This window comes from Gadus macrocephalus, chromosome 19, assembly GCF_031168955.1.
Source record: "Gadus macrocephalus chromosome 19, ASM3116895v1".
Lineage (NCBI taxonomy): Eukaryota > Metazoa > Chordata > Actinopteri > Gadiformes > Gadidae > Gadus > Gadus macrocephalus.
This window is the reverse complement of record NC_082400.1, coordinates 17898080-17924258: the sequence shown is the minus strand read 5'-3', so window position 1 is coordinate 17924258 and position 26179 is coordinate 17898080.

Below are 26179 nucleotides of genomic sequence, written 5' to 3'. Positions count from 1 at the left end.
TTAATCCCCAGTATTAAAATTGTTCCCCGCTTTTATTATTATTTATTTTTGTATTTGGCTCAAAACAAAGCAGCAGTAGCCTGACTGCTATGTTCAAGGCAATATGTTCGTATGTTCATCGTTCATTACACTACCACACACACCGACGCTACCACACGCACATGCCTTATCCAGACAACCATTTATCATTTAGTTTAGCTCCGGCTAAGTCTCACATAATATATCTTTGTTTTCACTGATTGCAATTACCCTGGAGATCAATGGGAGTGATCGATAGCCTACAGCAATTAACATTTAATATCCTTTCACAGCCACTTTACTCCGTTAATGGAGGATTGATTATGAGCGGGCTGGGACCGTCTGTCCGTCTGTCCGTCAGGGGGCGGGCCTACCCCTCCTGCCAGGGGTAGGCCCGCCCCCTCCCCACTTGACGGACAGCCAGCATGGATTATTTTGTCTGACTTTTCTTTTTTTGCCTTGTTATTCGTATTTCTTCCATTTCCCCCCTGATAACGTTTCAGGTGCACTCTTTGCCTCCCAAACCCCATACACACAAACTCTCAAACATGCAAAGACATACACACAGACAAAAACTCAGTCACACACATGCACGCACGCACTACACTCTCAAACGTGTACACACACACTCAAATTCACACGCACACACACACACACACACACACACACACACACAGATACTCTGATACACACCTTCTGCATGGTGCTTTCCATAATCTCATCAGCGGTGATGTTTCAGAGGGAAATAGCCTTGCTTTCCATTTTAGGCCAATACACGGTTCAGATGAACCCATAATGCAATCATTCCCACTGAATTGGGCCTTCGGATTCATTTTCAAGCCCCTATAGACGAGAGATGACAGATAAACACTCTGGCAAACGTACCTAGCTCTATGACCCTCTTTTTTCTCCCCCTTCGCTCTCTCTATCTCTGTCTCTGTGTGTCTCTCGCTCTCGCTCTCTCTCTCTGTCTCTCTGTGTGTCTCTCGCTCTCCCTGTCTCTGTGTCTCTCGCTCTCTCTCTCTCTGTGTGTCTCTCGCACTCTGTCTCTTTGTCTCTCTCTCTCTCTATCTCTGTCACTCTCAATATCTCTCTCTCTGTGTGTGTGTGTGTGTGTGTGTGTGTGTGTGTGTGTGTGTGTGTGTGTCTCTCTCTCTGCATTTCTCTCTGCGTCTCTCTCTGTGAATTCGAAGTGGCAGAGGATGAAATGAGAAGCGTGTGTGTGTGTGCACGCCATGACAACAGTTCCTATAAGAACAGAAGCATGCTAAGTAAAGAATGAGGTGAGGGCCACCATGACTGTATTATTAAATCTGCCAATGTCAACATGGCCAAACAATCTGTTAATGAAACTCACCTTGCGTACCAAGACACTGAAAATCCCCAAGGTTTGATTAATTCCCCCGCTCAAGGAGAATGTGGTTATTACATTGTTTGTAGAAGAGTAATCATAAAACATAGAACTTATAACTAAACATTTGAGGTATCTCTCTCTGAATACGTACGATAGGTGCTGCTCATTCACCTGGATAGGACTGCAGTCACACGGATGGAAACACCGTACCCCGCGGTGTGGTTGAGGTGGGAGGGGGGGGGGGGAGGGGGGGGTAATGGAGGGGAAGGTTTCGCTTAATAAACACTTTGTTTTCTGCTGACTATCAGGCGGTCCCTGGCGCTACAGCCCCGGGATCGATGGGCAGATCCGTCAGAGGACCTAATGTTCTCTATGGACGTCCTCCCCCTCCCTAAATACCTCCCCCCTTCCTCCCTGGGGGGGGGGGGAGGGGGGAGAGGGAGAGGGAGAGACCATTGTAGGGGGTCGGGTGGGAAAAGTCATCGAGAGGATGATGGGTGAAGAGCAGAGAGAGAAAAGGTGGACAGGGGGGGGGTGTTAAGAGAGACACAGACGACATGAAATCCCTTTCAATCCTGTCTGGATCACTGGCTCCCACATGAGCTCCCCCCTCCGGGCAGATCCCTGCAACCGCCACCGCCACCTCAACCACACCATCCCCAGCGCACCAACCAACACCTCCATCTACCCAACTCCACGACAAACACCATCACCCCCACTACCATCTTCACTACCACCACTAACACTCACCACCACACTATCACCATGAACACACACACACACACACACACACACACACACACACACACACACACACACACACACAGCGCTCTTGTCACTGTACAGCCGGAAGTTTTATTTTGGAGAGATGGAGAGAGAAGGAGGGAGGTTGAAGGATAGAGGGAGAGGGAGCGTGGGATAGAGGACGAAGAAGAGAAAGGGAGAGAGAATAAAAATCACAATTTCTTCGCTCCTTGCTTATCTTTCTCTCGGGGCAACTTCATTCAAGGAGCGAGGAGGAGGAGGAGGAGGAGGTGGAGGGTGGGGGGAAGCAGTGAGATAATGGCATAGCAATTTTGTGTCCTCTCGACAAAAGGAAAAAGGGCCCGGTGCATAATGGCTGCCCGCAATTGTATCTGCATCGCCATTAGAGTATTGTTCACAATTGTGGAGTCTGATGTGTGTCAGGAGGCTGGACGCTCTAAACCTCTACAGCTGTCCCCTCGTTTGTCTCCACCGCGGCCGTGTCCAACTTGACCAGTAATTACACACTTCATTATTACTGCACCGCCGCTATAGTCGGCCAATCAAATTACAGCTGCGGAGAGACCAATCACGGCAAAGGTCATAAACTCGGAAACGACAGGGATCTTATCAGCACATTAACCGCATTCCATTTAAAATGGCCGCTAATGACGGGCTGGGTTACTTTTTCTTTTCGGGGGACGACGACTTTATTCAGGGAGACATTACGGTTTATCTTGGCTGCTTTTGTAACCCATGTGCTGCCCAATCGAAGTCCATGAAGACCCTTCCACACAAACGACCCCCCGTTCCCCCAGCACCGTTATTACAAAGAGCCCCCACTGTCTAGTGCCACGGAACCCATAGAGACGTTGACAAACTGCCAACATAACCAGTACGACTCTGGTTCCCACAACGTCTGCCCATTATTTGAACTAATTATTTGGTAAAAAGTTTCTTATCGCTGCAAAACTAGGGTTGAATTAATACACTTTAAAAATAAATGTGTCTGAAAATGTATTTGATACTACTTGATACGTGGTCTGATGATACAGCTGTGTGTGCAGGTGCCTGCCTGCCTTCCTGCCTGCGTGTGTATGAGGGACCATTTTAGTTAAAACATTGGATAACGCTTTATATTAAGGTCCTTGTAATAAGCCTTACTGTGCGTTCACACCAAAAGCGAATTGCGCTGCAAAGACGCTTTGGTCTGCGACTATTTCTGTTCGCTTTTGTCGCTCAAGTCGCTCATGACGTACAATTCAATTTTGCAGACGCATTTAAAGGAGCCGTATGCTTTTAGTACAGACAGCCATATCAAAGAGTGAACTCCCATTCACTTTGGCCATATTGTGGAGACTGTTTTGCTTTTTGGGTAAAGTGCTTCGACAGCAAGTAGGACAGTGATTCCCCTCCAATATATATATATATATAAAAACTCCTAAAATGTAATTACAACCGAGAACAAAAAAACGTTGCGTGCTGTAGGAGGCTAGTTAAAATATGTTTCACTGATCTGCATCTGCACATCATGATCTGCACTCATTCAACAAACAAATTAAACATTGGCGCAAATGGCTAATTTGCATACGTGCACAGGACTGGCTGGCTCCGCAAGGCAAATAATGGCACATATTTATCTATCTGTCCGTCATCTATCTATCTACGCGTGTCTAGTTTTAATGTGATGTATTTTGTGTATGTCCAGTCAGACTTGTCTCCCTTGTTCTGTGTGGTCTTGTAGGCTACTGTCCTGTGTGAGCCGTATCACCTGAATAAATTCACGACGATTTGTGTCGTGACGACTTGACTAGGCTATCTATCTTTCTAGACTATTTAATTAAAATGATTCACCCCAGGCTCCGTGAATAGTGGGGAATAGCGGGAATAGAGGGATAAAAGACAAGAGATATATCCCTTGTCATTTATCCCTCGTCTTGTCGATTAGTTTGTGTATGTGACGATTTCAAAAACGTGTTTTGTTTAAAGCATGACGTGATTGGCTGGTAAGGTGGTATGGAGAGCAAATGAAAATGATTCCCACTTAAATACGAAAGTTCTAGATCGCAAATATTTTCTATAAATACTCCCGCTTATCATCACTTTGTATCAAAATCGCTATGATTGTTGCACTGATTAACTATTGAACAGAAAACAGAAAACACAGCTGTCAGTATCACTGTCACTGACAGCGATATATTGTTTCACTTCTTATGACAAATGTACTCGCTTTGGATAAAAGCGTCTGCTAAATGGTCATTTGTCAGCGGTCTATCCTCTATTAAACTGCATTGAAGTGACACGTTTGTTCCGTGCATTATTCATTTGCATTATTATTGCATTATTATGCGTGCATTATTCATTTGCACAACGTAGTATTTCACGCACAACGTATGTATTTTCGATATTTGAAAACGATATCGTCCCATTCAGGGCAAGGAAGATTAGTATGCTAGGATTTCGGTTAGCAGGCATGTATCGCGCCTATTTTACAATAATCTCAAACGTTTCATTAACTCACATACAGACCAACCAACCACGCATGACACCTCCGCCCAGGCCAGAGCCTTTTTGTTGCAATCTCTGAAATGAAAAAGGCTCAGACCGTACAACACCGGGTGCCCAGTTACAGCCGCGATTAATGTAACTGGGCACCCGTACTGACCGTACAAAATGTCGACTGAAAAATTAATCGCTGAATACATTTTCAGTCGACATTTTGTACAGTCAGTAGGAACCCAAAAAGTAGGTAGGAGCCAAAGTGCCAGTGTTCGTGTTCCCTGGGATCCACCAGCATTGGCTACCCCTCTGCCTTCCTTAAGCACCATCTAAAACTCCCGCTGTCTCAGCAGGGCCAGAAACATCCTGAAACACACCACCCACCCCGGCTTCCATCTTCCATTTTCCATCTGTTGCCCTCTGGCAGGAGCTTCAGGTCAATACGTGCCAGAACAAATAGACTCAGGGACAGCTTCTTTCCCAAAACTGTCACCATATTGAACTCAAATTTGCCCTAATTTAAACTGCACTGACATATTTCCACTGACCACTGACCACCAGACTCATCACCTCTATCGGTCAATACGCTGCTGGGCGCTCTCTAACCCTAACCCTAACCCTAACCACTGACCACCAGACTCATCACCTCTATCGGTCAATACGCTGCTGGGCACTCTCTAACCCTAACCCTAACCCTAACCACTGACCACCAGACTCATCACCTCTATCGGTCAATATGCTGCTGGGCGCTCTCTAACCCTAACCCTAACCCTAACCACTGACCACTGACCACCAGACTCATCACCTCTATCGGTCAATACACTGCTGGGCGCTCTCTAACCCTAACCCTAACCCTAACCACTGACCACCAGACTCATCACCTCTATCGGTCAATACGCTGCTGGGCGCTCTCTAACCCTAACCCTAACCACTGACCACCAGACTCATCACCTCTATCGGTCAATACGCTGCTGGGCGCTCTCTAACCCTAACCCTAACCCTAACCACTGACCACCAGACTCATCACCTCTATCGGTCAATACGCTGCTGGGCGCTCTCTAACCCTAACCCTAACCCTAACCACCAGACTCATCACCTCTATCGGTCAATACGCTGCTGGGCGCTCTCTAACCCTAACCCTAACCACTGACCACCAGACTCATCACCTCTATCGGTCAATACGCTGCTGGGCGCTCTCTAACCCTAACCCTAACCACTGACCACCAGACTCATCACCTCTATCGGTCAATACGCTGCTGGGCGCTCTCTAACCCTAACCCTAACCCTAACCACTGACCACCAGACTCATCACCTCTATCGGTCAATACGCTGCTGGGCGCTCTCTAACCCTAACCCTAACCCTAACCACTGACCACCAGACTCATCACCTCTATCGGTCAATACGCTGCTGGGCACTCTCTAACTCTAACCCTAACCCTAACCACTGACCACCAGACTCATCACCTCTATCGGTCAATACGCTGCTGGGCGCTCTCTAACCCTAACCCTAACCCTAACCACTGACCACCAGACTCATCACCTCTATCGGTCAATACGCTTCTGGGCGCTCTTGGACTCAAGTCTTTGTTCAAAATATTTTTGTTGTCTGTTTGTGGTTCTTTAGTGTGCATTTCATTTTTTTAATTTTGTACAGTAGGTAGTCTTTTATATTGTGCTTACTATGTGTGCACTTTTAAGGAGCTTAACATGTTTATTGTGAGATTATAAGACTTTTATAAGAAAGTATAAGAAACGTGTTAGCTATTTATTGATTGCTTAATAACATAATAGTCTTATGGGTTTCTTATAGTTGTTAATAAACACATTACGATGCCATTTATTGAGTCTTACTAACTTACCTATTATGTCATTGTTGAACCTTTAATAAGCATTTTTTGTTCCTTTATGAAGGTAAAAAGAGCTTTAATATTCAAGTTGAATAAGGCCTTTATTGAACAATTAATTATGCATGTTGGAGGTACGGAATCTAAAGTGGGAACAATGCTTAATAAGGTCAATAAGTCATTTAATATACATTTATTAACAGTTTATGAGTGCTACATGTCAGCGATTCCCCTAGATTCTGTTGTAGCGGTGGTGCTGTGAGTTGGTAACCTAGCAACACTAGGATGGTCCGGGGGCACTAGGATGGTCCCCCCCCGGAAGAAAGATTTGAAAAACAAATGTAACCCTAACCCTAAACCCTTTAAATGGTTACTAACCCTAAACCCTTTAAATGGTTACTAACCCTAAACCCTTTAAATGGTTACTAACCCTAACCCTAAACCCTTTAAATGGTTACTAACCCTAAACCCTTTAAATGGTTACTAACCCTAACCCTAAACCCTTTAAATGGTTACTAACCCTAACCCTAAACCCTTTAAATGGTTACTAACCCTAACCCTAAACCCTTTAAATGGTTACTAACCCTAACCCTAAACCCTTTAAATGGTTACTAACCCTAACCCTAAACCCTTTAAATGGTTACTAACCCTAACCCTAAACCCTTTAAATGGTTACTAACCCTAACCCTAAACCCTTTAAATGGTTACTAACCCTAACCCTAAACCCTTTAAATGGTTACTAACCCTAACCCTAAACCCTTTAAATGGTTACTAACCCTAACCCTAAACCCTTTAAATGGTTACTAACCCTAACCCTAAACCCTTTAAATGGTTACTAACCCTAACCCTAAACCCTTTAAATGGTTACTAACCCTAACCCTAAACCCTTTAAATGGTTACTAACCCTAACCCTAAACCCTTTAAATGGTTACTAACCCTAACCCTAAACCCTTTAAATGGTTACTAACCCTAACCCTAAACCCTTTAAATGGTTACTAACCCTAACCCTAAACCCTTTAAATGGTTACTAACCCTAACCCTAAACCCTTTAAATGGTTACTAACCCTAACCCTAAACCCTTTAAATGGTTACTAACCCTAACCCTAAACCCTTTAAATGGTTACTAACCCTAACCCTAAACCCTTTAAATGGTTACTAACCCTAACCCTAAACCCTTTAAATGGTTACTAACCCTAACCCTAAACCCTTTAAATGGTTACTAACCCTAACCCTAAACCCTTTAAATGGTTACTAACCCTAACCCTAAACCCTTTAAATGGTTACTAACCCTAACCCTAAACCCTTTAAATGGTTACTAACCCTAACCCTAAACCTAAACCCTTTAAATGGTTACTAACCCTAACCCTAAACCCTTTAAATGGTTACTAACCCTAACCCTAAGCCTAAACCCTTTAAATGGTTACTAACCCTAAGCCTAAACCCTTTAAATGGTTGCTAACCCTAACCCTAAACCCTTTAAATGGTTACTTCTGGCTTCATAATATGACATAACTACCAACAGTCAAGGTATCTGCTGAGACCAGATCATTGTGCAAATGTGCTTTGACCTTCAGGGCTCCAGACTCACTTTTTTCACTTGGGGCACTGTGGCCCCTAACTGAAAATTGTAGGGGCACAACCAGAAATTTTAGGGGCACAGACTGTAAATCAACATGCCAATTTGATTTTCTAATTTTCCGCCCTGTATTACTCATAAATAGATAGATAATAGATGCAGAAAAGATAATGTGTGGTTTGAATTCAGTGTCACATTTTATTGTGATTCCCATCTGTTCCAACTGTTTCCATCCGCGGAGGAGTCAACTAAAACAGTGGTTGATGTGCTTTTTTTGCACAGCGATCTAAAGCACCAGGCCAAACACCACATGGTGTAATTCCCCGGCGTTCCATCGAACGGGTCTAACTTTCCTTTGGGTGCGGGGCAGCCGTCGATATCAATTAATAGGGTCGGGTGCGGAATGTAATTTGCGCTACTGTCGGAACACGGGTCGGATGTGGTTTTAAGAATTGCGGGTACGGGCGGGTACGGGTTTGCAAAATAAGACCTGTGCAGGACTCTGGCACTGGCACACTAGCCGCAGGTCGCAATAAATATTTTGCGCATTGTTCGAACGCACGTAGCAGGTTGTGAAATCTTTCTCCTTCTCAAAGAGACGTTGACGCTCGCTCGATATATTATCTCTAGGACTTTCTTTAGGAAATAAGGGTCTTATTACATATTAACTGAGGCTTAATTTAAAGCGTAACCAAACATTGTTCAACTTATTTCAAATTTTAGCAATGCCACGGGCGGTACAGACTCTTACAGTTACAAGTTCAGGTAATATCGTAAAATGTACGGCTCCAGCCGTGACGAATAGTGTTTCAAAAGATCTTTCCCCGTTGGCGTCTTTAAGCTTCACACCGCCCCGCCCCACCGCCGGCCCCCACCACAACCACGCTCCGGTGTGTGATGCCTGACGATGCACAAATGAAAACAACACCAACCAAAAGTCAAAGTCTCCCGGCAGCACAGAGGGGGGATGGGGGGGAGTTAGGAAGACATCAAGGAGTGTGAATGAGGAAGCGCTCCACAGTGGGGAAGGTATAAATATGTATTATGACACTGTGCCGCACGCGCGTTGCTTCAGGCGTCCTATTCTTCCACGTGGAAAATAACCGCAACGCTGTGTACTAGCCAATCAAATCTGGCCTGGGGCACACTCCCCCCTCCTCCCTCTCCCCTCTCCACACTTCTTCCCATTCGTCTCCCCATTTATACATATTTCGGTTGGAGGTAATCTCCACCAATCCCTTCATGTGGTGTCTGCCTCCGTCGCGGGGCTCCGGGAGGCCGACGGCCAAGAGCAGGACAGGGCCATTAACCACAGGACACGCCCATTAACCTCAGGACACGCCCATTAACCTAACCCTAAACCATTAACCTCACCCTAACCCTAATCCATTAACCTAACCCATTAACCTAACCCTAACCCTAACCCATTAACCTAACCCTAACCCATTAGCCTAATCCTAACCCTAACCTATTAACCTAACCCATTAACCTAAACCTAACCCATTAGCTTAACCCTAACCCATTAACCTAACCCTAACCCATTAACCTAACCCTAACCCATTATCCTAACCCATTAACCTAACCCTAACCCTAACCCTAACCCTAACCCATTAACCTAACCCTAACCCATTAACCTAACCCTAACCCATTAATCTAAACCTAACCCTAACCCATTAACCTAACCCTAACCCATTAGTCAATCTTTTTATCTTTCTGTGTATATTTAATGCTTTTCTTCTCCTTGGTAAATTCCGCTTTAAGTTTTAAACTCTCTGCCTTAGGGTGAACATTCAGCAGACACTGGGGCGGGGGGGGGGGGGGGAGAAGGTAATTGTCATAAACCAAGCATAGCCTGGTGTGTTAAAGTGCACTGGGTGTCAACAGACCCAAGAGGACAGATACAAGGGTTGGGTGTATTTATTTGTTTCCTCTTTTAGACGCCGGTGTTCTCGTTATGCGCCCTGGGTTCCTCCGGGACTCTGAAGCAACAAATAATTAGGAATGGGCAAAGCCAGAGAATCCAATAAGGGGTTGCGTCGGCCATTTGGAATCAAGCCGAGGATGAAATGAAGAGCAGATCAGAGACACAAGGAAACAGAGTGAAGAGACGGGAGCTTCGCTCTGCCTTTTTACCCTCTGCAGTCAGCTAGACCCTGATCTGACACACGGGGGCAAAGAGAGTGTGTGTGTGTGTGTGTGTGTGTGTGTGTGTGTGTGTGTGTGTGTGTGTGTGTGTGTGTGTGTGTGTGTGTGTGTGTGTGTGTGTGTGTGTGTGTGTGTGTGTGTGTGTGTGTGTGTGTGTGTGTGTGTGGACATGCATACACTTTGATCCCATTTTCAAGCATAGATTTACTTTTAATATAAAACAAGGTTGTCATAGTGGTCTCGACTTGGGTACGTTTTAGAACGATGGTTTGGTAATCAGCATGACCAATGGTTTGGTAGATATGATTTCATAGTGCCTCAAATGTTTCATTTGAAAACATGTCAGCATGCCATAATCTCACATGTAATAACAACGTGCCTGTTTGGGTTTACGCTAACATGCAAGTTTTATTTAGATTACTTAAACTTCGTTTCAGTAGTGTCTAAATTAAAAGTTCTCTGTATATTACAAAACATTTATTGTGTAAGCTTATTACTTTACGAGAAAAGTTGAATTACAAATCATGTTTACTTTCTTTAGGAACAAAACCTTTTAAGTAGTTTTTGAATGTCAACTTTATTGAATTTCTTCTTATTAAGGACATGATTTTTAAAATAGCTTTAAGCAAGGCCTGGCAAGATTGAATTTGTCCAGACCATGTTCCTACGACTGCGACGAATGGAAAACATCACATTGAGCCCAATCCTCTTGTCCGATAGAAAGAGGAGCTTAATCTTCTCTGATACGGCACAAAACAATCAGCAGGCCTTCTTTGGGATGAGAGAGCTGGATTATAATCAAATAGAGATCCACTTCCTGGCTATCATCCAATGGGATTGACCACCCACAGACCAGGAAGTACGGGGAAAGATATGTATTTTTTATGGACTTCATGAATGCCGGATTTATCACGATTGATTAATTTATTTTGTCAGCGATGACACTTTTATTACACAGTCATTAAGGTTGGACACAAAATTGGTTCTAGCATAAAACGAACAACCTGCCGATATAGGAGTGATCCTGCAAATGCATTCAATTTAACATTCACACACACGATCTCTGTGTTGACTTATACGATTTTTTAACCACGTGTGTCCAGTAGCCATTGTACATGAAACCGAGGCATTTTGCAGGCCTTTTTTTCCGCTTGATGGGGTATTGGCTGTGAGGATGGCCACACCCACACATTGGAAACGCATGCATGCATGGATGAATCAATCATCATGGATACTTATCGGGTGGTTTGATCGAGTTAACCCCCCCCTCCCCTCCCCAATAAGGCATGTTGCTATATTAATGGTTACCTGCTTAAGCCCTTCGTCAGCTTGCCTTACAATGTCTGACCAGGGCTGATGGATGGCTATCTCGTTAGGGGGAGAAAACGATCCAATGTGCTTTTTGTGCAACTTTAATGGATGGTTACATGGCTAGGTGCAAAGACCCCCTAATTAACATCAATATGTGATGCACGCACAGGGGGGTGGGGGGGTGGGGTTAGGGGGGGGCAGGTTATGACATGCTGACAGGAAGGGGGAAGGGAAGGGGGAAATTAAAATGAAATGAATGGAGAAACAATCTCACATCTTGGATGTGCTCATAATAAAGTCGAATTACCGAAATAATTTGTATTCATTTTGTACAATTTGTACAATGAAAATACCAATAGATCCTTCATTAAAGTAATTTTCATCTAAGTCTAACTTCTGTGGGATAATGTGTCAATGCTAAAGGAACATCACCATCGAGTGGGGCTCAGGCGTGAAAAGGCCCAGGTAAGAGGCTTCGTTCTAGGCTTATGCCTGCAATAGCTTAGCCCATAGAATTCCTTTTAATAGTTTTTACTGAATTAAAAAATATATACTATTCTCCTGATGCAGAGAGGGAAATGCTACTGCCACCCCACGAAGAATAAAATCACAACGCATAGGTCTTTTTCTCAAGTCTTAACAATTTCATTTTGTTTTATGCTTGGTTTTGCAGCAAAAACCCTCAGCACAAATAGAGTAAAAGCATCTGAAATGGAGCATCTGAAACAGAATGCCCACATCCTAGACCCCTCCCCTCTAACACACACACACGCACGCACACACACGCACGCACACTCACGGCCCCACTCAAACAGGCGGCCGTCTTTCTCCCTCCACTGCTCTAAAGGAGTAAATAGGATACGGAGGACATGTTTACGAAATTAGCTTGGAGCTTCTAAGTCCCCCGGTAAGTCCGGGTTCAGTCTGTAGGAGGAATTGGGTTTCCCTCTCGGTAGGAGAGGGGGGAGGGGAAGGAAGAAGAAAGAAATTCAAAAATAAAAGACAAACACATGCTCAGCGGTTTCTTCTCCAGGTCCATTACTCTGCCGATCCCGGGAGAGCGCGGGGAAGAGGAGTTAACTCCTAGCCAAGTGAGGAAAAACACATTAAGTGAACGCTATCAATCTCCGTGCTGACATGCTATTTAAATCTCTTATGTCTAATAGCGCGCCATGATGGAATCTTACCTTCATCTCTGTATGATGGCGTCCACGCACGCACGCACGCACGCACGCATGTAGGTGTTTGCGTGAGTGTTTACCCGTGTGTGGCGTCTTCCAGTAAAGACATTTCAGTTTGATATTTTACATTTCAAACGAGGAACATAAAGTGGGTTCCTATGGTGGCATTTTCTTTCTATTAATTCTGAGCTTCTGACGGTATATTCATAATACTGTGTGTTGCTCAGTGTGCCCGAAGGACAGAATGTGTATTGGTGAGGATCCTTTATTAATCCGTTCAAATCCTTTATTAAGTGTTTAAACATGGCCTGTATCCACTTGACATTTCAGCAACCAGAGTTCTTTAAAGATGGAGGGCAAACTTTCACTGAAGACGAGATATGCTGTCGGTAGTCTTAATAACTCCATGACCAAATGACCAACTTCTCGTTCGTCATTTTAATTCATCTTTTAAATCAGATTTATTTTAATTGTTAATATTTTCCCAACGATCAATTAGGCTTATCGATTATCCATATATTGATTAATATTTGATCAATACATTGAAGGCGCTGTGTTCAGCCGTCCCTGTGTCACCCTAAGCTCCTCATGACTCCCTTCCCTTTTGCCTCCCTCCTCCCTCCTCCCTCCTTCCTCGTCGCCCAAAGGTCCTCATGACTCCCGACTCTTTCGCCTCCTTCCTCTCTCCTCCCTTCTCCGTCGTATTGTAGCTATTATATTATACATTTATATTTTATATTAATAGAACAACAACATATTGTCTTGTCCAATGACGATAAAGATGATCTTATGTTGCCTGGGGAGGTCATTTGTTGTCAGACCTGATACTGTGTCAGCGTGTGTCGGAGCTCTCTCTGGTGAGCTGGGGCCAACACGATGGAATCGCCGCTACAGAGTCCTAGCTTGGCGAGGAGCCGCCGCCATTGTTTAGCTCTTGATAGCTGTCACCATGGTGATAAGGCGGACTCACTTGATGAGACTAGGAGAGGGTGTGTGTGTGTGGGGGGGGGGTACTTCTTGGTGAAAATGGTGAATATTTTACCATGAAAACAGACTAATGTGTTGTGCTGGTTTACATGAAGAGCTCTTGTGCATTTTTTATTCTGACACGTTGTATGCTGTACCCCTGTTTTACTGGAGCTTTCTAATCATTGTTTAGGGTTTTACTTTGTCTTTAATGATGGTCTTTTATCTCTTAAAAAAGTGTCTTTGAGAATTCAGAAAATACTCTTATATCATTTGTTATATAGGTCAACAGTAGATTTTATTGAGAGGTTTAAAAGAGTGGGAGTTCCTTCATAGATTTAGACTAAAAGTGCAATAAGCTGTATAAAGCGAGGTCTGTGTAACCAGTGTTGTGCTACTGTTGGTGTCCCGGACAGAAGCCCCGCCCTGCACTAATCTTACGAGCAGCGGGCCCAAGCTATAAACATACTCCAGAATGAAAGAACCACACCGACACGCGACACGCCGACACACAGGACTATAACCTTCAGAGGTTGTAAGACCAGGCGAGCCCCCCCCATCCCCCCCATACCCTAAACCTACAGCTCCCTTCGCCGACTAAGTGAAAAATAATTTCCAATACATATTAATGAAGCAGAGTTGAATCGATGTCCTTGGAACTCCTGATAGGAGAGCGGGTGCGTGTGTGCCGGGGTGCAGAGCTTAGCCCGCCATAGCGAGCGCAGTGGGCCACGTATGCACGGGGCGGTGGGGGGCTTGCTGAAATTCACAATAAGAGCCCTCATCTATCATGCTGAGTTGCCACGGCGATAAGGGTTAGTCCCCTCAGGTGGTGCTAAGTGACCCTGATAGGAAGACTATCTATTTATGAGCACGACAACGTAAGCAGGTGAGCACTTTGAGTTAACGAGTAGAGTATCACCGACGGCTGTTTTGTGTGGATAGGCAGGTTTTAAAATTACAGCCGCTGCCACCAACTGCTCCCTGCATGACCTCGCATGTAGAGTACAGATGCACACGCAGACACAAAAACACGCACGCACGCACACACGCGCGCACACACACCGACAAGCTCATGTCAAACAGAGCAGCAATTACAAGTATCCCACAGCTATGATTAATTGGCTGAAATGTTTACAATCAAATTTTAAAAGTTTGTATACACGATTTTGATTTTCTCCCACGTACACATAATTAGGCACGTAACTTCTGCTGAACTTTGAGCGAGAATTGACACACACACACACACACACACACACACCTCATTAGGTTAGTTTGTATTCCCGGGGCCCCTCAGCTGTTGTTGTTCGTGCACGAGCTGGGAAAGGTCACCGTGGCAACATGACAACGCATCTCAGTCTATCATCAACCTGCGCTGAGTCAGCGCGCTGCACCACCCCACCTGCCGACACTCCACAGTGTCTGTGAGACGGGGGGGGGGACAATATAGTGACAGGAGGCCGGCCTGACGACACCGAGGGACCAAAGTCTGTCCATGCAAGTAATTCAATTGAGCCGTTTCCTGACGCTTACGCAATTTCATAAATTTCATTATGCGCAAACCATGCACACACACACACTCCCATGACAGGTGAATGACGCAGACCTCATGCATAAATAGAGCACAAATGTCAATTTAGGAACTCATGCATACTGGCACGGATTGCCTTGAGTTTAATGCCGGAGAAGAGGTTGTTAACCGGATGGAGAGTCAGCAATTTCAACTCTGTGTGGGTTTATGTGCATTAGAACCTAGGTCAGATTCTAAGAACCTTCATTAGAATCGGACCTAAAGAGAATGCAAAGACGTCATTGGTTCAGCCCTTTCATTTTAAGGCTAAGAATGAAACCCTAACCCTAAGGTCCTAACCCTCACCCTTTTTCTATGGCTCTGATACCCTATTGGCAGTATTAGCAGAGCATTGGTTATCGACATTTAAGGCTTTTCTTAGTCAGACCAGAGCCATCTGTAATACCTAAACCAGAACAGTCTCTCAGTAGCCCAATCCCACTGATGAATACAGCAGAGGGGTCACGACCCCCAATCTCTTTACTTTAGCAGCCTGGCCCTGCAGGTTGGCAGATACGCCCCCGAGCTTATGTCTGCGCTCTGACGGGGTACTACATGAAAGAAAAACATTGTCGTTAAATTGATTTCGCCGAACCATCAAAAGCCATTGAAAAGTACAGCAAGGTGTATGACGGACCGGAAGAGAGAGAGGGAGAGGTAGAGAGTCATCGAAAAGGCTGTAGGTGCAGTGGAAAAGGGTAGAGGTAGAAAGTATTTTGAAAAAGAGAAATTCAGAGAACGATGGACAGAGAGAGAGAGGGGGAGATCCAATCAGGCAAGGAGGCAAGAGAAGGAGTGGAACTAGAGAGAGAGGGAAAGAGAGCGAGAGAGGTGAATCAAAGAAGGGAGACAAGAATGAGGTGCCAAGAGAGAGAGAGAGAGAGAGAGAGAGGAGGAGAAAGGGAGCAAGGAAGCAAGGAGTGAGAGGCCATCTTTGTGGCTTTAGTGCTGAGTTGCAGCCTTTGTGTGATTGAGTGCTTTAGGAGGAAAAATGGAAAAGCTCTCCTCCCAGGTGCTTATCTCTGACCAGAGCTTACTGAGTCACCTAACTGCCAGCAGCCCCTACCAACCTCCACCACCACCACTACCTCCACCTCTTCCTCCACCACCTCCATCCCTAACAGCCACGCACTCGCAGGATGACTTCCAATCGTCCCCCGCACAGTATAACCTGTGAAACGCTGCTGCGCCATAAAGATATTATTGTGAGCATACTGTAACTTTCTCCGGGGCTTGATAAGCACTTCTTTAAGATGTCTGCTTTTTTAAGGAGAAGTCACTCTTGCCGATAATCACAGAGTGAAGGTTTGGTGAGTTTTTTGTGAGTCAGCACCTTCCGGTCTTTGATCAACGTCGCTATAGAAGCAAATTCCCTCTGAGGGGTTTGAAAGGACATGGTTCTACAATTTTTTTTTTTAAACCTACAGACAAATAAATGTAAAGATGCTGTAAGCAAGTTTTGAGTTATATGTCACAGACATCTGTCAACTGAAAGAAAAGCTTGGTGAGAATCAATCATAGGTGCTTGATTGCAACTCTTCTCAATGGTGGAAAAACAGGGAAGGAGCAGAGAGAGAGGGGTACATTTGGTGTTAAGTTTCAAAATCTTGGTCTCTTCTGCGATTGTAGCCTTTCTCTCTCTACAACTCTCAAATTGTAGCGACACACTTTCAATTCACTGATTTGAGACAGGACTGCAGTACTGGCAACGGCCTTCTCCTTAATAAAACGAGTCATAGGTGGGAGGTTAGGGGGGATAAAGCCTCCGATTTCACTAGAGAACTTCTGCCCTGGGGATAAAAAAATCGGATCTGAGGCAAAAAAGGTAGGCATCGCAAATAAAACATGCCCCGTTTGGTTTCATAGAAGCAAGTGCAAGCAAGGCTTTGTCAAAGGTTGACAGAACACACGTCACACTCGATCGAGCAAGCCTGCGCAGCCAATATCAAACTCGATCTTGAAAAGTTTTTCTGTTTTGACGGAAGTAGCGGAACCCCCCCCTCGTTTAACAACTTCTTACAAAATGACAAATATGTTATACATAAATCTTCACCAACAATGTTGTGAGGCGATACAGATCAGCTTTCAACTGAAATAAAGTTATTTTTGGTGTACCCTTTAAGGTAGAGAAGAGGGAGCGGTCTGTTATTGCTTGTCAGGCTCAACGTCTAAGAAATGCTTCACTCTTTTCATGGGAGGCCAATTTGCTTCGTCATGCTCAGAAAAGAACAGCGCCTGGCAGCCAGAATCAATAATCCAGCGGAATGGATTCTGTGCAAAGACGGTGGAAAGACTGTAAAAAAGTACGGCTGCAGCACATGTTAACAATCGTGACAAAGCGTTGCTTATAAGTTTTGGAAGGTGAATTTCACGTCACTAGTCATGACTTATTTCGCCCCAGAAGGAGATAAGGGAACAGAGGTTGATGAGATGCTAAATATATATACGGCCGCTGACTACCTCCTTTTGTCTGCCAGACTCTTGTTTTGTTCCGATGCTGCCTCATTATCAACTCACGCCTCAGGTGCTTTGGCAGTCAGCCACCACGAGTGGCTGGGTGGGGGTAGAGAACAGGGCCAAAGGTGGAGGCTGGTGATCGTGGAGGACGTCAAAGAAAAGAAGACAAGGAGTTTGGTAGTTTGGAGCCATCCTAAAGGAGGGGCCAGAAAGGAAATGATGAGAGATTGGGAGCGGGAATAGTCATTTGAGGTTGTGTGTGCATGTTTGTGTGCGTGCTTGTGTGCATGTGTGTGCATGTGTGTGCGTGTGTGTGTGCGTGCATGTATGGGACATCCCCCGTCCTGCAGGGGATTACAGATGGCCCCTCGAAATTAAATCAAAACGTAAACGCCTGCCAAGGAGCGGGCCTGCAACCCAACGCAGGGGGGGGTATCAGGAGCAGGGGGGGGGGCAGAGTGAGAAATAGCCTTCAGATTATTATTTTTTTGTATATTTGTACTTTATATTGAATAATAAATTGCCTCTATGACAAAAGGGCTTGAGAGCCAGTGGACTGGATTGGCTGAGCAGCAGAGACGAGTGTTTCTCCTTTCATTTTGCAGTTGGCAGTTGCAGTCACCTCCATAGTGTTCTTTCTTCATGCTACCAGGACGCTTGTTGTTGAGGTCCACACACTATTATGGGATGGCAGTCTCAGCCACCAAACTTTTAGTGAATGATTTGCTTTGATTAGACTTGAGTAGAGGCTTGCCCGTGAAATATAGCCGCGGCAGAACACTGAAAGCCTGTATAGCATAGCCGTATATTTTTAGTTAGTATTAAATCTTTTATCACAGACACTTTTATCAAAAGCGACTGATAATGATTTTAATCGATATTTATGTCATAAGGGGAAGGTAGGGTTTTGCTCAAGGAAGCCTAGACCTTGGGCATTGGGGTTTGGACCCAGAAACTTTCAGCGGGCAGTCAATCCTGCCCTGATATAATTTTAGTTAAAGCATACTTAAGCTTTGTACGCACGGATAGTAGCCTTTCCAAAACAAATTCAAGCTTAATGCCCATAAAACAGGGTCAATGTGACCTCCATATAATGTAAATAAGAAACCTTGAGGGACATTATATGATTGACTTCTGAAAGTGCATCACGGCAGCCTTCATAGAAATGACGCCGGCAGAGGCACCATGAGCCAATTTAGTAAACACTGACTGTTAACGACATCTCGGCACTGCTAGCTGGCAGCAGCTGTGTGTGTGTGTGTGTGTGTGTGTGTGTGTGTGTGTGTGTGTGTGTGTGTGTGTGTGTGTGTGTGTGTGTGTGTGTGTGTGTGTGTGTGTGTGTGTGTGTGTGTGTGTGTGTGTGTTCAATCGTTAATTATTGAGGGGTACAAAATGTGCTCATCATCTGACACTTGTTTAAGTCCCTGATTACCGACATGAAAGATGGTTGGATCAAAGGAAACAAGCCAGACACCGTTTTGTAAGGTAATATAGTTAATTCATTAGGGAGGGGTTAGAGCTGGTCTATTTATAGGAAGCTGTGTGTGTGTGTGCGTGTGCGTGTGGGCCTGCACTCTGTCTATCCGTCTGTGTGTGAGAAAAATGATATGAACCACACACATATCAATCTTTTCGTTTTATGTATACACCCATGTGGGACTTGCATATGGGGATATTTAGTGGCAGCAGAATCTTGTTGTTGATGTTGTTGTTAAAGTGTCCTCCAACCCTCTGGGGCCAGGTTGATACCCTCCCACACTGGACCAATGACTGCAGTGTGTTGTTCTGGGGAGCGGGTTGCTGGGGGCCCGGGGGTCTCCAAAGCCCCGTTACAGACCGACTCAGAACACGGCACTGTGGCACAATAACCTACACAACAAAGTGGATTATCTTCATGCAATGATGTCAGAATAATTTATGAATTTACTTATTTAATAGAGATCTGTAATTCTGAACATTACATTTTAATTGTCAATCAAAAAATTTGCAACACATCACTTATCGAACTTTGTTGAGCTTGATTGAACCGTCTGACAGTAATGGAAGGCCTTCTTATATGTGATCTGCTACTTATTGTACTCTACTACTATAAAGGATGCATTAAGCATGACACTGATCTTCCATCTTGTTCTCTATTTCAGCTGACCCATCCTTGAATAAATTTGGTGAATTCCAAAGATCTAATACACACAACCCATCCCTGTTCAGATGTCCCCTCCCTCAGTTGGACCCTGATCTTGTGGCTCCCACATTACCATAATAAGTCACCTCCGTTGTTATTTTTTGCCTGCTAAGCTTAATGGCTTTTTAAAAGCCAGCGGATTTCCTTTAGTTTGGTCTTGATTTAACGCTGATTACGTTGCCTGGCCAGACTAATGGGAAAATCCATAATTTACGAAGACAATGTCAGTGTCCATGGCTGTTTAATTTGCTGAAGGTATTTGCTGAAATTAAGGTATGGAACCATATACATAAATAAAGAAAATAGTATTATTAGCTAGCGTACCAGTTAGCTTAACTTTTGTAAACAATTATAATAGCCTACCATGAATACATAAATGTTTATATAATGTTGACGAGGCATACAACCATTCCAACATTAATTATTTTGTAGTGTCACATTGCTTTGCAACATTTAAAGATAATTTAATTTCAGCATGGCAGAACATTTTTAATTAGAATAGAAGATTAGAATGGAAGCCCTGGAAGCAATGGGATATGCTGACCTACACTCCTTAAAACTTCCTAGAAATCATTTCATGAACTGACTTTGAGATGAGTGTTCTTGAAGCTATTGAGATTTTTGGGGATTTGTTCATTCATAATTCTTCGATTTGGCATGATCATTTGAACTTTTTAATTCTCTTTTCAAACCCTTTAAAGGACAGTCATAAAATAATTCAATTGTAATTCAACTATAATGATTTGTAGTCAGCTCTTTCTGATATAGCTATCTGATTGGTTACTTCCTGGTCTGATGACTTAATTGTACGCTATGTTAGCTAGCTTGTACCTCTGACAGGGAGCGGGCTAATCCCGAAATATAGCTATCTATGTTGTCGTCATAGGTGGCTGTTTCTAAGTTAGTTAGTTAGTTAGTTAGTACCTTTATTGTCCCCAAGGGGATAGTTGTTTTCACACAGTCAAGTGAAGTTGGTTTCAGGGCAGCATACATTTGAAAAGACCCAACACAGTGTTGCAACACTGTCAGGCACACAGATAACAAATAGACTATTTTCCCACATATACAACAGATAACATAGGCTGACCAAACGTCCTCTTTTCCCCGGACATGTCCACTTTTTACGTCCCGTCCGGGGCGTCCGGGTTTTTTTTATTAATGGACGAAGTGTCCTCTTTTTCACAAACTCAAATCTGGTCACCCAACAGATAAACCCTCCTTCCACATTTACCACAGAAAAACATGTAGACAGAAATAAACATGACATGGACAATATACAGTGATGAAGGATCTACATATTTTTGTTTTCACCATAGTATTGTTCCCACTCAAACTTAAGTTTGAGTGGGAAGTTAACTAGTGGGAAGCCAAATAAAAACCTCAACTTGGAATTGATGAATACATTTTACTAAAATGAACCTCACTAGATCCTGTCCCCAGCGGGTTCTAAGAATCTTCTCAGCTGCAGCAGTGGGGCCTTACAGAAAGAGATACCTCACAGTTACCCTGCGTCTGACCTGACAAATGGGATGCTCTTTTATTTATTATGCATGCGACTTTTCTTCTCAGCTCCCCTAAAGTCTGGAGGATGGATGGCTGGGGGGGGGGGGGGGGGGGGCGACACACAAAGGGAGAAGAGAAAGACAGAGAGAAAGAGGGACATGCATGTCATTTGGACATCTCTTCCTCCCCCCGCACCCATACCCTTGTTCTCCTTCTTCTAAGGGATGGATAGAATGAGGAGGTTGGACAAGAGCATATGTCTCTGTGGCAGTGCTACGAGCTGGAAGGTGGAGCGCACAGCTCGTGGCCTTGAGAGGAAATACACAAAAACGGGCGCATCGCTTAAGAACCAGACGGACCAAAACAACTGGGTGAAATAAAGACGCAGCCATCAAGAAAGGAAGAGCGACGGCTCGGGAGGTGCAGAAGGGGAGGGAGGTGGAGGTTCCCACCGTGACTACCAGGCTGTTTATCTGTCTGCGATGATGATGACGGCATGGTGACGGATGGATCCCTGCGGTTTATGAGCCGCTCTGATTGTGTCTTAATGTGCTACACTCTCCCATCCCACTCCGTACTGGAATAGCCTATTAAGGCTGAGCACGGAGGCATGTCTGCCGTCGGAGCGCTTTTGTGTGTCACTTGCTGGGCCCAGATGCACCCCCCACTCCACCCAGTCCCTCCCACAAATGCAAGATCACGCTCTTCATTATAATGACAGGGGGTACTCATCCTATGCATATGCAAATAGAGATGTAAATCATTCAGGATGAAACCATAGCAGCCGCAGACCTCCTGCGCCACTGTGGCCCACCTCCTGTTCCCCATGGTAGGACTGGTCCGCCATTTAACTAACCCTAACCCTAACCCTAGACCTGAGGTAGGACTGGTCCCCCATTCAACTAACCCTAACCCTAACCCTAGACCTGAGGTAGGACTGGTCCCCCATTCAACTAACCCTAACCCTAACCCTAACCCAAACCTAACCCTGTTCCCCATGGTAGGACTGGTCCCCCATTTAACTAACCCTAACCCTAACCCAAACCTAACCCTGTTCCCCATGGTAGGACTGGTCCCCCATTCAACTAACCCTAACCCTAACCTAACCCTGTTCCCCATGGTAGGACTGGTCCGCCATTTAACTAACCCTGACCCTAACCCTAACCCTAACCCTGTTCCCCATGGTAGGACTGGTCCCCCATTCAACTAACCCTAACCCTAACCCTAGACCTGAGGTAGGACTGGTCCCCCATTAAACTAAACCTGAGGTAGGGCTGGTCCCCCCTTAAACTAGACCTGAGGTAGGGCTGGTCCCCCCTTAAACTAGACCTGAGGTAGGACTGGTCCCCCATTAAACTAGACCTGAGGTAGGGCTGGTCCCCCCTTAAACTAGACCTGAGGTAGGGCTGGTCCCCCCTTAAACTAGACCTGAGGTAGGACTGGTCCCCCCTTAAACTAGACCTGAGGTAGGGCTGGTCCCCCCTTAAACTAGACCTGAGGTAGGACTGGTCCCCCATTAAACTAGACCTGAGGTAGGGCTGGTCCCCCCCTTAAACTAGACCTGAGGTAGGGCTGGTCCCCCCTTAAACTAGACCTGAGGTAGGGCTGGTCCCCCCTTAAACTAGACCTGAGGTAGGACTGGTCCCCCATTAAACCAGACCTGAGGTAGGACTGGTCCCCCATTAAACCAGACCTGAGGTAGAACTGGTCCTGGACTACCAACAGATTCTTTCTATTGATAGTCCCGAAGCGCTCCAACCCATGAACTAAATGTATCCCCCTGAAATGAATCGCCCCTCTCAAGCTGCTCGCCGCTGCAAAAGGCCATCTGCCTTCGCTCAGGGCCAGGGGGGGGGGTAAAACCAGGAGCTGCAATGACTTCCATGAGGTGTGCAGACGGGATCATAGCAGCAGTGACAATCGAACGATCACTTTAAGTCTCTGAGGGCAGACGGATGAAGAAGAGGGGCAGGGAAGAGGGGCGGTTAGCGAGAGAGAAGGAGGGGAAGGCAAAGAAGAAGAGGGACAGAGTCACAGTGGCTGACAGGAGACCGGTCATCGGTAAAAAGAGGATTTCATTTAGATTATGTGCAACTCATTGGCAGAGGGGGGGGGGGGGGGGGGGGGTGCTTTGAGTACCAGGGGGGGGGGGGGGGGGGGGGGAGAGGAGAGGAGAGAGAGAGAGAGAGCTTCATTAAGTCCAGCAGCTGGGGACACAACACTCAGAGTTAAACCTCACCACCCCGTCGAGGCAAGACAAACGAAAACAAAATGCGAAAAAAGGTTAGTCATGTTGCTGCCACATCACACGCACTATTTAGACAAGGGGAAGTGTGTTAACACAGCCATTGAAACCCACAGTGAGCCCACCCTGTGCTCATTAGGAACTGCCTTCCCCTAATGAGAGGACGCGTCGACAGGGTCACAGTGGAACCCTAGCCACAACATTAGGTTGATTTAATATATTGCTCTAGGAAGGTTTGAACAAGTGTGTGAAATGTTGGGTGAATCAAATGTTGTGTCCTTCAGTATGAAACAACATTTTAGTTTACTATCAACAACCATGATTTAAATCTCTAGGCTTATTTTAATTTATTTGTTTTCCAGGGAATGTGCAAACAGTAAGAGAGTACGAGATAATCACTTTTTTGACGTTTCATACCAACAGTTTCATAATAATTAAGAGAGAGGTTAATTTATTTTACCCTCTGTACACTTACACCACACGGTACATTTCCTTTTCATGAATAAAGCTGTCATGGAATCATCCAATGGTGTTCATATTTGCGATAAGCTCGGCTAGGAGTTTATTTTTAACCATTTTTCCAACCTCGCCCGAGGGGGTTGTCACAACATTGCCAGAACTCCACCAACAAAGATCCCGTTGACTTGACTCATGATAATAGCTGAGGAAGTCTCCGTTTTGTCCAGCCACACACACACTCTGAAACACACACACACACTCTGAAACACACACACTCAGCACACACACATGCACATGCAAACACATACTCGCAGGAAGACACACACAGACACTCATACACATGCGCACGCACACGCCTTCAGATTGGGGTTGGGGGGGCCGCATTAATGCAACATTACGGCTGGCCCAGGCATTATGAATAGGCAGCGATTCACAGCAGCTGCCTTCATTACGCAAACGTGATTAAAGTGTGGGGGCCCTTGGGCGTCCGGGGGCCTAACGATCTCCGGTCTGCCTTTTGTTATCCACTGGTGCTGAGCAGCCTCACTGGCGTCCCCCCACGCCCACACCACCACCAGCCTCCAGTAACAAGGGCCGATCACTCAGGGTTAGGGTTAGGGTTAGGTTACCCTAACCCTAACCCAGTGCTGAGCCGCCTCGCTGGACGCCTCCGCCCCCCCACGCCCACGCCGCCACCAGCCTCCACGCCCATGCAGCCCCCCCCCCCCTTAACTTCCATGTCTTCAACCTCCAACTGAAACCTGGGTGCCTCAGGGCCTCCCTGTTGACATCTGGAGATACACCAAAGCACATGAGTGAGAAGGTCTGGGAAGAACCTGCCGTTACCGGCTGGTTTAAAGTTTTGTAGCGGGGAAAACAACGGATTGGTGGCTCAGTGCAAACATAATCACTCGATTATCTGGAAGAAAACTTCAGGTCCATTTACTAGTTGACTCAGTGTGTTTTACAATGCCAGTGTCTTGGCACTCGGTGGGTACAGTAGGAGGTAAGAAACGGAGAGCTGCTCGGACCGGATCTGGAGCTTCTGACGAGCACAGACCAGGTAATGAGCTGAACCTCGTCTCATAAAACGACTCTAGATTAATAGTCCACAGTAGAAACGACTCCCCCATGAAGTTCTGCTTTAGTGCAGAGTAGGACAACTGGATCCGGGATTAGGCTAAACCTTAAGAGTTTGTGCTGTACACGCTGAATGTTCTGATGGACAGACCTGAAGTCAAATGTAACACAAAGGAAGGTACTGTCAATGGGATAGTAGGATCATGTCTTGCAAAGGAATGTTCTCTTATTGCTGTAATACATGTGGTTTTCTACTGTCTCACACATGCCCGTACTAACCCCTTGCCCTCCTAAGTAGATCAATCAACAATATGCTTTTGGGTCAAAGTTGCATCAATTGCAATGGGGCACCCAGACCTTAGATCTGAACTGTGGATGATTTAAAGACCCTTTTCTCAGCTCTGATAACATCAGGCCCAATTCTCTCCCCATCTTTCTAATCAGTGCAGTATCAGTCTCGATGGAAGCCTCCCCCCACACACACACACACACACACACACACACACACCGATCATCGTTGTCCCACACACCAGCATGCACACAACACACACACGCACACACATGCCAATACACCATCCCATGCTGACCGTGCCCTAAATTATTCAGGTGAAAAAAAGTCCACATAAAAAATGCATTGATTTACAAGAGAACTGTTGGCAGAACAAACTGCACTTCTGAGAGGAGGCCTCGCGATGAAATTGATAAGGTTTTCTGTTTCTGTTGGTGTGTGTTTGTTTCTCTCAATCATTTGCATTTCGTACCGTTTGAGTGCTTCCAGTACAGGTGATGTTTGGGATTGTGCGCGTGTATAAGAGTGTTTTTAAACACTACGCAGTATTTATTTCTCGTGGGACGTAATGGTCTGGTGAACAGACGGGTGTATGGTGGTGGATACAGCGGGCCAGGCCTATCTACACATGCTAACATACAACATGACAAACATGGTGTGTGTGTGTGGGGCCAAGGGTCCGGCAGCTAGCTGTGAGGATTCTTGTTTGATCGATTCGGAGACGTACGGCTCCAGCCTCCACGCCTTGGGGCCGTC